At 39.5% G+C, this 14717-nt stretch overlaps 1 long non-coding RNA gene across 1 annotated transcript in view; it reads right to left on the reverse strand.

Moving 5' to 3' along the window:
• The window catches only part of LOC769098, a 63189-nt gene extending 50557 nt beyond the window's left edge, over positions 1-12632 (reverse strand). Inside the window, exon 1 of the long non-coding RNA XR_001464049.4 lies at positions 12580-12632. This is a non-coding gene — a long non-coding RNA (uncharacterized LOC769098). The remainder of the gene's footprint in view (positions 1-12579) is intronic.
• Positions 12633-14717: the final 2085 nt, after the last annotated feature.

Consider the following 14717-nt stretch of genomic DNA (forward strand, 5'->3'; position numbering starts at 1 on the left):
TGCTCCCCCATCTGCCAGGCAGCTTACCTTTCCTGTCCGCATCCCAGAATTGATTGACAGGCACTTGGCCAAGGCTTCAAGATGCAAGTGGCTGAAGAAAATTCACCCCTTTGCATTTTCTCACTGCCTTTGACAACCGGGGGAGAAGAACATGCATTTATGAGCATGTATTGTTATTTGAAAAATGGAAAGACTGCATTGGCAACTGTTATGCCTCTGAGCAGGTGCTGATCACTATCCTACTTAAAAAAAACATTTGTAATTCAGTTGTTATGCTGGAGGACTCTACATGAACCAGTATTAACTTGTGGTTGGGACAATATTTGCAGAGTGCTTTATATATTGAACTTGTTTGCTTTTTAACATACCAAGGGTTCAGTTTTAATTGAGAGTTATTTTAACACAAATTGGAAGGGAATTGAGACACATGACAATTGGAGGTCTTCAACAGTCAGTCAGGAAAGTCATGCTACTCAGTAACATTGAACAACTGAAAAACTAGTCTATAATGCAAAAGGCTCCTGGCCTCAGAAAACCAAATAAGCCAATGTTGATGGGTACACAAACTGGCCTCCTACCTCAGGTTCCTGGTTGTTCCCATCAAAGAGAAATGCTATCAGGAGACACAGTTTCTTGGGCACTCTCCTTGTTAGAATCCTTTTGCCAGGTTTCTTGGGCCCCAGACGTTCTATTTTGGAGACATTCAAACACTGTCTTTTGTGAACAAGAAGAGTGCAGCTCTATGAGCCAGGTAAGAGTACTGCAAAGTAGTACCTTGAGGAAATACCACATGCTACTTAACCTCTTCAAGAGGGTGAGGGGATTCTTTTGGTCCAGTTTACGAAGCAGTGAGCAAGTAGAAGCTTTTTATTCAGTCTGGCATGACTCATACACTTCAAAAGAGATCATTTCCTTTGTAAATTATTTTGAAGCTCTCTGCTTTCAGAACAAAAACCATATTTTCAAAATGCTCATGAAGTGGAACTTATGTCCTTAGACACTAGTCCAATGCATCTGTAATGAAGGACTTGTCCCTTCATCACTCATGCATTGCCTTTTCACTGAACTACAAGAATTCACACCAGGGATTTTCCTAGATCTGTCCTGCGTAGCGCTGCCTGTGCTATCCTTACTATCAATAGTAAATAATGTCTTTTTTTTTTTTGTTATGAAAAGAAAGGCATTTTGAAAAGATTGTGTGATCACTGCTCCTGAAGACACACCTCCAGTGGGGCACATTGCTGAATTTTCTCAAAAACTAAATGTGTATGCATGAGTGTGAATGAGAAAGATAGAGGGAAATAAATACCTTTCAGGGTCCTAACTTAGGAGTTGCAGTTGGCCCCCAAGTCCTCACGGGTAATAGGATTGCCACTCGAGGAGACTCCACATTCAGTCCAAACTGCAACCACAAGACTCTTTGAGGAGTCTTTCTTCAAAAGAAGGCTCTCACTCATTTCTTGGCCTCCAGTTTACACCTGTTTCTGGGGAGGATGGAAGCAGACTTCTCCTATTGTAATGGGGCAGCTTTAGAGGCAGACAGTGTCTACCTTGTTTACCTTTACAGTATAGGTTATTTATGTACACAACAGCCCCAGAGGCAGTTAAAAATCTGTATGGAGATCACAGTCAGCACGATCTCTGAATTATTATTCTGCCTGTCTTCCTTATTAAGATCATACCTTAGTGACTAAACCCATTATTATACATTGCAGGCAAAACAGCTAATGTTGTGTCAAAACAGCGAGCATTTCTCTCGGTATAAAAAGAAAATTAGTTTTGCAGTACTGACCAAGACAACTGATGAACCACTCTTCTGCAACATTTGCAATTTGCAGAACCATGAGCTGGCACTGCTCCATGTAATGATCATTTGCTGTACAGTATGCATTAGGAAAAAAAAAATATATGTAAAAGCAAAAACTCTTCACCTTCTCCATAGATGATGTAAATGCAGAAAATAAATAAGGAATTATTGATGATGCAAATATCGTTCATATTCCTGCAGAACAACACTGGTGACTATTGCATTCTCACAGTAGTCTGTAGAGATACACATGTAATGTAAGATACAGCACTTGCTTGAATCATCTTCTGATAAATCAAAGCACTGTTTCTGCTTTTAGAGTTGCCATTAAAATATCTCCTCTGGACATAAGTACTCGAGTTCTGGTTCCCTGTGCTGTTACCTGAAGTACTGATAGGTGCCACAGAGGGCATAACAAAAGCATACCACACATCATCGTAACAAGCTGACACAAGATCGCTTCAGATGAAGGATCTTTCAAACCTGATGCCTCCCAAGACACCCACTAATAGCTGAGACAGCAGAGATTTAATCTGACTTAAAGCAATTGGACAGAAACTGGCTTGTGTGCATGTCCATATGTCTCTGAGTGCATGTGTAGTGCCATGAGATGTCACAAACTTCTATTTTTTCACTCAGCCATAAACATTTGCTCCAGGCAAAACACAGTACACGGTGTTCCACCCAGGGAACAATTTTTGTTTAAACAAATTAAAAAATATCAATTTGCTCTTTTTTAAATTTATGAGTGCCAATATTTCTTGTTCCCCTCTTCTAATATCCACCTACATGACTCTACATATGACTCAGTAGGGATTTGATTTATTGGAATTAATTTGGTAAGTGATTAGTTCATACCACAGAGTAATGGCTTCACTTTTTTTTTTTTCACAGGGGGAAGGGAAGTTGAAGTAGTACAGCTGTTAGAATGGAGAAAAACCGACTGTGAGGGCAGAGTACCTGTCTATGACAGTATAGGTTTTCTTAGGATTGTGTGACCTTCTCTTTGCTCACCCCTGTACAGAATGGCAGAAGTTAATTACTGCAGGGAAAATCACCCCTATTCCAGTAAATGTCATAATAGGAAGTTGAGCCCAACAACATGGGATATCCAACTCCTGGCAATTAAAAACTCATCTAGATTTGCTATGCCAACATATCTGTATTTCCTAACTCTGGAGGAGCAAAATGATCTCAGGCAGCTTGCATTTTTCTGCCTTTCTGCTAGACATCAGAGGCAAAAGAGCTACACTCCAGCAAGAAAGGGAGAAAGATATGTATTATAAAACTGAGAAAAGAGAAAAGTACTCAGAAAGTGGAGAAAATACAGGCTTGAAAAACACCTAACACTGGTCCGACAGTCTTCATTGTTAACCAGAATAAAGTTGCAGGAGATCTACACAGTAGAAAGCCATCTGTTTTACCAAGCCCTACAGTCCTGCCCTCCAAAATAGGACATGGATCCTTAGCTCTAGTAAAGCCTCCATCTGGCTAGCACTGGTTCCTTCTTAAGAGAAGCAAGAACCATTGTTAAGGAATCACAAGACTGAGTTAATTAAACATTCAGATTTGCTTTGGATCAGCCTAATGTGGGTCAGGCTAGGAAGCTAGGAGAAAAAAAAAAAGGAGGTGAGGTTTTCCCTTTCAGAATATGTGAGAGGGTGAGTAAGGCTTACTTACAATATATTCCTCTGGTTTACAGAGGGTGCTTGGTGTCAGCTCTCCATCAGTTCACAGCTCTGTAATTTGCTGGGAGGTGTGGCTGCTCTCTGGGATGTTGTGTTTGCAGAACCTTCTTTATACTTGAATGTCAGTGTTCTACCTTGGGAAGAGCGGTGGTTCATGTAAACTTCTGAGCATACAGTTCTGTAAAGCTATAAAATTTGAAACCCTTTGAATCTCAATCACAGAGATACTAAAACTTTCTCCCACTTTCCTTTTATTATCTTTCCTTTTCTAATACTATATGTCTTCACAATGCATAGGAGAAAACACCATTTGCGAGTCTTCAGTATTTGTTAATGGCAGGTATGTTCCCTTGCAGAGTTTGTGAAGCAACTCTGAAAGTCACCTCTTTTTGGGAAGCAAGAGCTCCTTGCTAGGAGAGGTCTCAGCATCCTCAGCAATGGGCACAGCATGAGGAACAACTCCTGTCTGCATGCACAGCTTTCCATTCATGCTTTTCCAGGATGGGAAAGGAGACTTTCTGTATTTTTCCATCTATCTCTGAGTTGTACATGGGCAGGGAAGCATAAGGACCTGTATTGCTCATGGGCTTCTCAAACACAACACTGCTAAATACATCTTAAGTTGCTGGAAGCCTGTGAATGCTGATACAGATGATGGACAGGAAACTTCAGTGAAGTTGCCCTTGTTTTTTAGTCTTTGAATTTTCGCTGATCATAATCAGTTTCATAGTCTGACTGCAACTAGAAAGGGATTATTTCTTTCACTCTGGATTTTAAGGATGAGAATATTTGTTCAGAGGATAGGGCTGACCAAATTAGAATGTGCTACTGGGGCATAATAAATTCATAGTAATTGCAAACTTGTGTTCCTCGATTCTTCAGACACCATCATCTGTAAATATTCTGATCCCTTCAGAGTGAGCTCATTTATGCTTTTGTCCTTATTGAATTAACCATTGTCTTTTCTTTCATGCTGTTTCCTGAGGGAAACCCCTTTTAAACCTTTTTGGTTTAATTCAATTAATTGGCATATTGTCTGCACTTACATTTCCCCTTCTGGGTCTTGAACTTATGTTCCCTCAGTTCTCAAACTCCTTAGCTATATTTCTGCAGCTTTGACTGACAACTTGCTTGATCAGAGGACAAAGCATGTGCTTTCATATCTTTTACTTTCAGGCTAATGTTTAACAATGTAGTCAGTTTACCAGTCAATTTGTTAAGCCAGAGAGAGTTCTCTGTTCTGAAGTCGTCACAAAAATCAATAATAATCAATTCATTTATTCTATGTTACATTAAATTATTATTATTAACTGTAATAATTAAAAACAAATAATTTAAAGGACATCAAGTCTGTGCTGCTTTATGAATAGTTCGTGCTTTTGTCCTTTGCTACCAACTTTCACATTTTTAATCCTTTTCCAGTTAATGAAAGACAGCATCTAAATCATACTGCCTTTTCAGAGTGAAAAATTAGAGGGTGAAGGTTTTGCTTTCAGCATAACTTCTTCACTTATATTAGCAGAAGAATGACTGTGCAGGAAGTATGAAGCATGAAGCAGAAAAAATGTACTTTTGATGAAGCATTATTTCTGTAGTAAGAAAAATGGGTTGAAAAACACAGACTTAATACTACTCTTAGTCAATACATTTTATGTCTATAATAAACTGAATTAATGGTACATTGAGGACATTTTGTCAATGCTTTTTTTTTCTTTTCTTTTTTTCTTCCCCTCTCCACAGGACACACGAAAAAAACACAATAACTTCACCACAAGTTGTTCACAGGAATTCTGTCAAGCTATAGGTTTGAATATATCTTATATACAGTCAACCAAAAGAACAAAAAGTAGGACAAAAACAGAAGTATCCAAAGCAGTAATAGTTAAGCAAAAGCAGAATGATCATGTCCTTCCCAAACATAACCACTCTGGTCTCTCAGAGCTTTCCACACATCAACACGTCCCTTATTTTGGCAAAAGTTTAAGGTGCAGATTTAAGTGTGAGAAGAACTAGTTCTGTAAAAGCTTTTCTTAGGACACAAGAAGAGTTTGATGTAGAAAATAGCAGTGCCCTTACTACCATGGTGTCTTGCTTTGTGTCGGTTCCCTTCTATAGCAGGACTCTGACAAACATCCATATATATATGAAAATATACGGAGAGGCAAGAACTGCTTCAATTCTAAGGAAACCAGAACAGAGAGAATTGTTTGTTTCATATTTCATAACAATAATGACCTGTCGTTTAATCAAAGACCACTTCCAGATCTTTCCTCTGGCAAGCTCTCATTCAACCCAAGAGCTGAAGAAAAGGTGACTAAAACTCCATGAAAGCTGTTGATGGTGTAAAGGGCTGTTGAACAACTTCAAAGAGAATTTTACTATCATGGTATATCCACTTCAGGGTATGTCTCATAGCTGTAAGCATCCATTCAAACCTAATGAAAAAGAAATTGTATACTACATCGTTTCTCTTTAGATTTTTTTTTTTTCATTCAGATGTGAGAGCCACCTGACTGAGCTCACTAAGGATCTTGAGCATTTTCTTGTTTACAGTACCCAGATGGTAGCAGCTAGATTAGAAACAGCAGATATGCCTGTAAAAAGTTATACATTTGACTTGGATCCCATAGTGCAACAAGCTAAATAAATGATCATAAGTGGTGTTGCTGAGCTTTGTACAAAGAGGAAAGGACTTCAACACATTCTTTTCAGGTGTCATTCTCCTTACCTAACTTACTAGAAGTACTGATTCATAACTTTTTTTAGTTATGACCATAGGTACATGAAATACTATCAATTTTAAACAAAGGAGACCACCAAACTTCAGAAATATGTCTAGTCTCTCCTTCAGAACTACTCCGAAATAAGAGTATATATTTTAAAATGTAGTTTGAAAACTTGAGGGAAGTGACATCCTGGCTTACTGTGTCTGTCTATCCTTGTTGTCACAGACAGCATTTGCCCTAAATCCTTAAAATCCATAAAACTTGTTCAGGTAGTTCATATGCACTGTCCATTCTGGAAGGCTACATCTGAATTTCAGTGCTTTGCTCTTTACAAACTAGCTCATTTCTGCTCTGAATACTATCCTTGTCAGTTTACTGGTGATTAAGACAACATATCTTTTCTCATTATGGTTTGAAAGATTTCTTCGTGTATTTACTGGTATAGGCATTATGGTCCCTCTGGTAACAAACTGTTTCAAGATGGAGAGATGTGTTTCTTACGCTACTGTGCTGTGCTTTCAGTATATGCATGCTGCCAACGTTGCCTGAGAGGAAGGATAACAGAGGTACCATTAATATTTTTCAGTTGGCCTTCCAAAAGGCATGCACTGTCTCCATAAATGAAGCAGTTATACCAATATAAATGGCATATTTAACTGGAAAATAAGTAATTAACATTCATACAATCCACTAGATAGTATTTTTTCTAGTAAAACAAGTTGTGGATTTTAGTATACTTTTTTGTTTGTTTGTTTTGTCTTCTCCGACACCTTATATTATCACAGTAACCACTATTGATAGAGCCAGCCACACTCTTTGGGAGCTGTAAACTTCAGCCAGTTTGTCAGCTAAATTACAACAGAAACCACTACGTAATTCAGACCCCCCCCAGAATGAAACAGCACAACAGGCCACAGAAGATGCAGGTGTCAGAAACAAGGGTACTAAGAACAAAAAAAATTCAGAAGCTCCACTTTTTTTTTTTTCTTTTTGGACTCATGAGAGGCCAGATCAAGTGGGCAACAGGAAAAAAACTAAAAAATTTGCTAGTGGTTTTAAGGCAAGCAATCCTTTGATCATGAGATCCATTTTCAGAATACGTATTCAGTCCAAACTGACAAAGCAAATCAGGACTTAATACATGTAGTTTACATAGAAGGCAGAAATCTGAACTACACAGAGCTTTGTACCACTGTGCTTGAGAGATGCATTACTGTAAAAGAACTGATCAGACACAGCTGGAGTATGAACCCGAGTGATAACAACATAATGGTACCTCATACCAGTACACCTTCTTTTGCTTCCTCACCAGAAAAGGTACACAAGTGTGAAGATTTCTTTCAGTGACTGCAACTGTAATCTAATCTCTTGATACAAAAGACTTCAGTATCACTTTAACACTCGACCAAGGGCTATTGAATTGCTGTGGCATTTCAATATGTTTCTGCTCATTGACTCAGCTCCAGCAGCACTTAGGTGTTAGAAAGCCCCAGTTTTGCTACGCAGTATTTAAATTATGTTAAAAAAAATTAAAGATACCTTTATTGCTCATCTCTGCCATCTGAAAATACCAAAACCTATGCAGAAGTCAGAATCAGCTACTCCTGCTTTACCTGCTTATCCACATCTGCATTAGAATACCTTCAGTTTTATCCCTCCTTCCGCACTACTCAGTTTCTGTTTGAAAATTCCATGAAGTCTGAGTTCAATTAAGGCCACTCATGTAATTACCTCATTGTGTACTTATGCTTTAAATAGAAACACAGATGCATGAATAGGGCCTCCTAGTTGTCTGAATCTCAATAATTTTACTAACATTGCCAGATTTGAACTCTAGTAATAAATCTTGATTCAGTAGAAGACAGGAATTCAGAGTTATACACAACCCTTAAAAATGCATTGTAGAACATTACTGTGGGAAGCCTTCAGATTCTGGGGAAAAAAAAATGCAGAGGAAGTAAATAGGGAAAAAGAATATTCAAAAATTCAGGGTTAGAAGGGGTCATAAAACACACTTCCCTGTTTTGTGAAGCCTAACATAAAATAGCCGACATTTCTATCTATACATTCTTTCCGGACAAGACTGATTAATGCTACTCTGAGGGTATCCAAAATTTCAATCAAACCAAATCTCTTTTTCACAACTACTGTTATTACTGCTTTCATGCTCTTGCAATAAAATCTGTCCATGAGAATTTTTGGGCTTTCCATGTAGAACAGCTGCAGTATGACCAAATAATAAAGCCGTAGTACTTCTTGCCAAAAAGCTCCAAACTTGAAAGTCAGACTAAGCCAATAAATGATAGATTATAATTGCTTTTAAGTAGTGTTATAGCCTCACATCAAGCAATGGATAATTACTAAGGACATGAAAAGGATACTGTCATACTAGTGTATATTTATCACATAAAGACTAATATACACATTCCTAGATATAAATGATATAACAATAATTAAGATTAGTTCCTTTTTTGCTAGCTGGTCAGTAAAGCTAGTTCTAAGAAATGCTAATGCATATTTATCCACTGGAACATTATGCTATTTTACTATTTTGTTAGTTACTGCCCTTACCACACAAAGTCATCCTACCTTTTAAAATGCCAAACACTATCAGATAACATGTCATGCTGTTAAGAAAACCAATGAATACAAATAGGGGGCTGAAATTAATCTATTCTAAGAACATTCAACTTTTGCTACTTGTTTTTGTCATTGATGTTAAGAAAGTAAGTAGTATTGAATAAGAATATCATAATCTTTGCCGGTGTCTAGCAACACAGCACAAAAACAACAAATGTTCTTTGATCATCTTGTGGGGGCTGGAGGATTCTGGATAATGATTAATAATTACAAGACATTTAGAGGTAATTTTTCAAATCCTATCTAATTTAGTATAATCTGTAATACATAAGATTAAAATATAGTTCAGGCTGGTGCTTTCAATCCTCATTCAAAAACAAAACCTGTAAAGAAAACATTCTAGTGAAAAAAAAATCAATGCCCTTTTAAGTAGAACAAAGACTAAAGAGTAGTTAGCAGTGTGGTGACCACCCATCAATCCAGGGAGTGCTAATGAAAGCAGCCCCAAAAGTGGCTGTGGTTAGAAGTGAGGAATGTGCTGTCAGGATGACCATGAGTGCTAACATTTTTCCTGGCATTTTGGGCATCAGAAGAATGAGACCCTATTCACAGGATATGAATGTCCACTGGTGTGGTGTCCACTGTTGTGGTTTGGATGCCCAGCACATTTGTGCTCAGCAGATACTTGTCATCCTCCTGAATGTGTCCTTACAGAGGAACAACTGACTCCCACCTCATCATTTTCAGATAAAGTAATATCACACAAAGAGCTCTGGCTGCAGACTCTCCAGTCATGCCAAGCAGCGAAGATCTCAAGCACCTTTCAGCATTTCAGTCTACTTTCTTCTGATAAGAGTTTCATGGCTATGATAAAACACGACTTTCAAAGACCAAATTGGCAGAAATCAGCAAAAACAGACTATTGTGATTGTGGTTAATTTTCCACTCCTCATTAACTGAAGCATTAGTAATGTTAAAGGGTAACATTAATAATGGTTGGGGAATTGAAGTACAAGAGACCAAAGCCTGCAAGGTGCAGCAAACATCAGAAGTATTCTGATTCTCTGCATTTCTGCAGAATATTCTGCGGGGATATTCTGCATTTCACAGAGGTGCTTAGCACGTTGCAAGATCAGGCCCTAACTATTCCAAAGGCCTATGCTCAGAGAGACTATCAACACTACACAATGGAGCAGGACAGTGCCTGCTGGTCAAATCTGTTCCAGAAACCAAAACAAAATAATCATGTCTGCAAAGCATTATCAGCATACAGTGCTCTAAAAAACCACGAGGGCACTGATCTGTTCTTTGCTGGCACCAGCTTTCGTTGATGACTTGGGACTGTTGCACAGTTTCTATAAAGGTTGTCTGTAGGCCTAAAAAGAGAGGTCACATCAGTGCAGGAACTAGTGAGAGTAGCTCATCTCACTCTGAAATCATTCCACCCTGTGTCAGGACTCTGCCTACTCCATTATGAAAGGACTGGAGATTTTTATTTAGTTACAAATGTGCACTGGCAGACTTGGAGATCACATGCCTATGCTTCTCTCCTTTACACCTAACAAATAAATGGAATAACCCATGCTGTGGAGGTAAGCAGTCAACCTCAATTTTAATGATCTGGGGACATTCTATGAGTTCTGTGGGATGGCATGTGTTCTAAAGTGAAAGCTTATTTTCATATTTCTCTCTTATCTCTGGCCATACAACTTCAAATCATACTATGCAAAGAATTCTGGGTAAATGACTCCTTTTGAATAGGGGAAGTTAATAAATATTTTTTATATAACAGAAGATGTTGGAAGAAACAATGAATTATTTTCCAATATTTCAAGAAAGGCTTTCATATAAGTATATATATTAATATATATAAGTTGTAGCTGTTTATCTAAATAGGAATATTGTCACTAAGGGGAAAAAAAAAAAACTTCCCCTATATGATAACTGCCACTTACAATTCAGAAAGAATTGAGTTACTGTGCAAAAAGCCTTGTGCCAATCTAGAAATTCTTGTAATGTCTAAATCAATGTCTTTCAGATGTCTGTGCAAGGAAAACAAAGCTCTAACAATTGAACAACCAAATATCCTTCCATATTAATCTCTAGGAACTTGATAAATTCCACTGATGTGGAAAATTAGCACCTTTGCATGTTTCCCAGATTTTTATTTCATTTTGGATACTTGGTCATGAATTATAAGCGCTGCCTGGCTGGATGCAACTATTTCAGTTGAAATCCATTATATCTTATAGAATTATGCGCCTTGTTAGGGAAATGCTAGTTATTTCCATTTCAGCATCTGCACTGCAGTGGATCTATTATTAACAGTGAGCTCATTAAAAAAATGAAAGAATCTGATTTGTGTCTTTGGGTTTGGGGTTACCAAGGCTTCTGCTGAAACAAATAAGCTGGCTGTGCTGCTTCCAGCTGACACAGCTGTCACAGATACCTCTACCACTACTGCATTGCGCAGGGATGCTGGGCTACAAGGCCTTGTAGCCATATGTAAACAATACAGCACTGATGACAGGTTTACAACACTAGAGACAACATGTGCAGCTGTTAGCCACTGGTTTTTATAGTACAGAACAAATGTCTCTCGATTTGCAGGCGTTTGGCATGCAGCCTCTGTGGAAGCAGGGAGGAGGGAATGTGGATGACTAGCAGCAGCTCTGCCACACCAGAGAAGGGACTGAAGAACATGCTTCCTTTTCCTTGCCTCCTCCTCAGTGAAGGAGATGAGATGCCTAGCAACAGTGTACATGTGTTTTATGGTGTACATCTGAAGGACTCCAGCGAGATAGACACTGCTTGTGACAGGAACAGCTGATGTGGGCTATGTCTGTGTCACCAAGCTAAGTTGCAACAACAACCATAGAATCATAGAAGTATATAATGTTTTAGGGTGGAAGAGACCTCAAAGATCATTCAGTTCCAACTCCCTGCTGTTGGCAGACTTGTCAGCTGCTAGATCAGACCACCCAGGGCCCAATCCAACCCGGCCTTGAATGCCTCCAGGAACTGGTCTTCCACAACCTCTCTGGGCAGCCTGTTCCAGCAACTAACTGCCCTCTCAGTCAAAAAACTTCCTCCTGATATCTCACCTATCTTCTCTCCTTTAGTTTAAAGCTATTCCCACTTGTCCTATCAACATCTATACATATAAAAAGCTGACTTCCCTCCTGTTTATCATCTCCCTTCAAATACTGAAAGGGAGTAATGAGCCTCCCCTCAGCCTTCACTTCTCCAGACTGTTCAAGCCCAGCTCCAGCAGCATATCTTTGCAGGAGAGAAGCTCCAGCCCTCTGATAATCTTTGTGGCCCTCTCCTGGACCCTCTCCCAAAGCTCCACATCTTCCCTGAGTTGGGGGACCCAGACTGGAACAAAGTACTCCAGATGGGTCTTCACATGGGCAGAGCAGAGCGGGGCAATCCCTTCCCTCTCCCTTCTGGCCACCCCTCTTCTAACACACCCCAGGATACTGAGGGCCTTCTGGGCTGCAAGCTCACATTGCTAGCTCGTGTTAAGTTTTTCCTTCTACCAGGACTCCTAAGTTCTTCTCAGCAGAGATACTCAGAGTTCTTCTCCCAGTCTGTATGCGTACCTGGGATTGCCCCAACCCAAGGAAGACTTTTAAAATGAAGTAGATAAAAAGGCATAATGCTTTAACTTGAAAGAAAGTACAACAATAATAGAATAGTAGCAAAATCCTAGTCTGCAGCAAATAACAATAAGCTCAAGTGAGGCAGCCATAGAAACAAAGGAAAATCTGCTTACCCTTAGAAGGCCTCAAGAACACAACAAGCTCCAGCAAAACACCCTCACCTCCCATGCCAATGCTTAAATGAGGTCTGGGTAGAGGTGGATCCTGGCTCCACCCCTTCCAGTCACTGAAGTCCTCTGTGTGCGTCTGAGCTCTGCTGGGTTGGTCCTGCCTTCCCAGTAGGTGCTCAATCACAGTTTCAAGCCACAACTTTGCATTTCTCCTACAGAAGGGATAGTAGAATTTGGAAATTCTAGCCAAAAGTTCCTGAGTGTGAGAATATGTAAAGTATGAAGACAAGGAGTAATGACACCTTACCTTATCCTTCCCTGCTTAACAGCTCAAGTGCTGATTACTTTCTGACCCAGTAGACAGCACATAGACTACATATTAAAACAAATTTCCTTCAAAAGAGAAGGAAATTAAAAAATAATAATTTCTCATCTTCTCATAAACCACATCCCAAGACAATAGCAATATTTTATAAATAATTATTGCACTGTCACACTCCTTTGTGTATATGTACTTTATATTTAGACTTGGGCATCTCAAGTAGCTAAGCCATATCAAAGTACGTCTTAGTCAGCAATATAATTTTAAGCCTGTATTTCAATACTTGCTGTCTCACATAACTTCTAGTGACAGAAGGTTCCTAGCTAATTAATATTATTAATTACATACTGATAAACACCTAGGTCATGATAACTCAGTAGCATGCGTTAGTAAACAAAATGCTCTGGGACCTGTTTTCTAGCCTCACAGGCAGTGTCACTGAACAGTTTGTGCCCTAATAGTCATCTTCCACTACACTGTTTGGGACCGTTTGATGTCCTCAGGACAGTCCCTGACCATTACTGTCCCGTGACCCCAGACTGACACTGCATTGGTCAAAATTATACAAAAGGAGTGTATGAAAATATAAAGAGCATCGTGGGTCACAGCTTGTGAGAATGCTCTTGTCATGTTTAGTATATCAATAGGGATGTAGCTTTAGCACAAATGGTAGTGTTAAAGCATTAGCTGCTAGTTCCATTGGACAATGAGCTGCTATGATATGATGGAACTCCCTTTCACAAGGGGAGCAGTTGGCAACACAGCAAAGCAGATGCAAGATCTAAAGACAAAACTTTCACGAAGACTTTCAAGATAAACAAAAAGGATTGTTTGCTCACAAAATAATGTAACTACAGAAAATAAAATATCCGGTAAAGCTATTTCTTGTTTCAGTCTGCAATCATTTTAGAAATTGGAGAATTGATCCAGACTGCGGAATCAACTATTTGTGAAAATCTTTTCTTGCTTCTTGTCACGGAGTTACCTAGATAGATCTGTGCCCGTGACAGGGGGCCGGTAGGCTTGTGGGCCCCCCTCCCCCTTCACTTCCCGAGAAAAACGAAGCGGTGGCAACAATCTAAGAAGGAGAACTTATTTTACTAACTATGATGTTGAGATGCAAGATGACACGATACAATACAATCTAATTGGGAGTAAGTATAATAAACCAAATGGAATGAGGGAGAGAGAGCGAAAGAGCGATAGAGAGGGAGAGAGAGAGAGAGTGAGAGAGTTTCCGAAACCGAAAGCCTTACTTGATGAAGGCGCCCGGCTTGGAAAGCACACCCACTCCTCTCCCGGCAGCAAGCGAAAGTGAAGAAGCACCGCGCGCAACCAGATGACGTATCTTCCGTGATGTGTCTTCCTTCTCTGACCGTGAGGTCCTCTGGGATACGTAGTTCTTCTCTTTTGTCCATGATGTTATGATGTGGAATACCAATAGCGAAGTTACAAAACCATGACATTCCACCCCTTATTCTACATCATTATATCATGCTTAATACATATACATAGAACTACTGACTGCACTCCCCCAACATCAAATTCCCTTGTGGTACACATTGAACATCCCCATCTTTCTGCATCACCCACCAAGTGGAGCCAGGTCCCTGGGCAAAAACAGTTCCACGGAGAGGTCTGCCCTTTCCAGAGGCTGGAAGGACCCAAACTGCTTTTCCCAACATGCTCTTTACATGTACTACAGGGACCTTATCTCTCTCTACAGTATGTAGGGAGCTGGAATGGGTAGGACCATCACGATTGATAGATCCCCTGGTGTTGACCAACCAGGTGGCTTCTGCCAGATGCTTCTCCCAGT

The sequence above is a fragment of the Gallus gallus genome, chromosome 2 (genome assembly GCF_016699485.2).
Source record: "Gallus gallus isolate bGalGal1 chromosome 2, bGalGal1.mat.broiler.GRCg7b, whole genome shotgun sequence".
Taxonomy (NCBI): domain Eukaryota; kingdom Metazoa; phylum Chordata; class Aves; order Galliformes; family Phasianidae; genus Gallus; species Gallus gallus.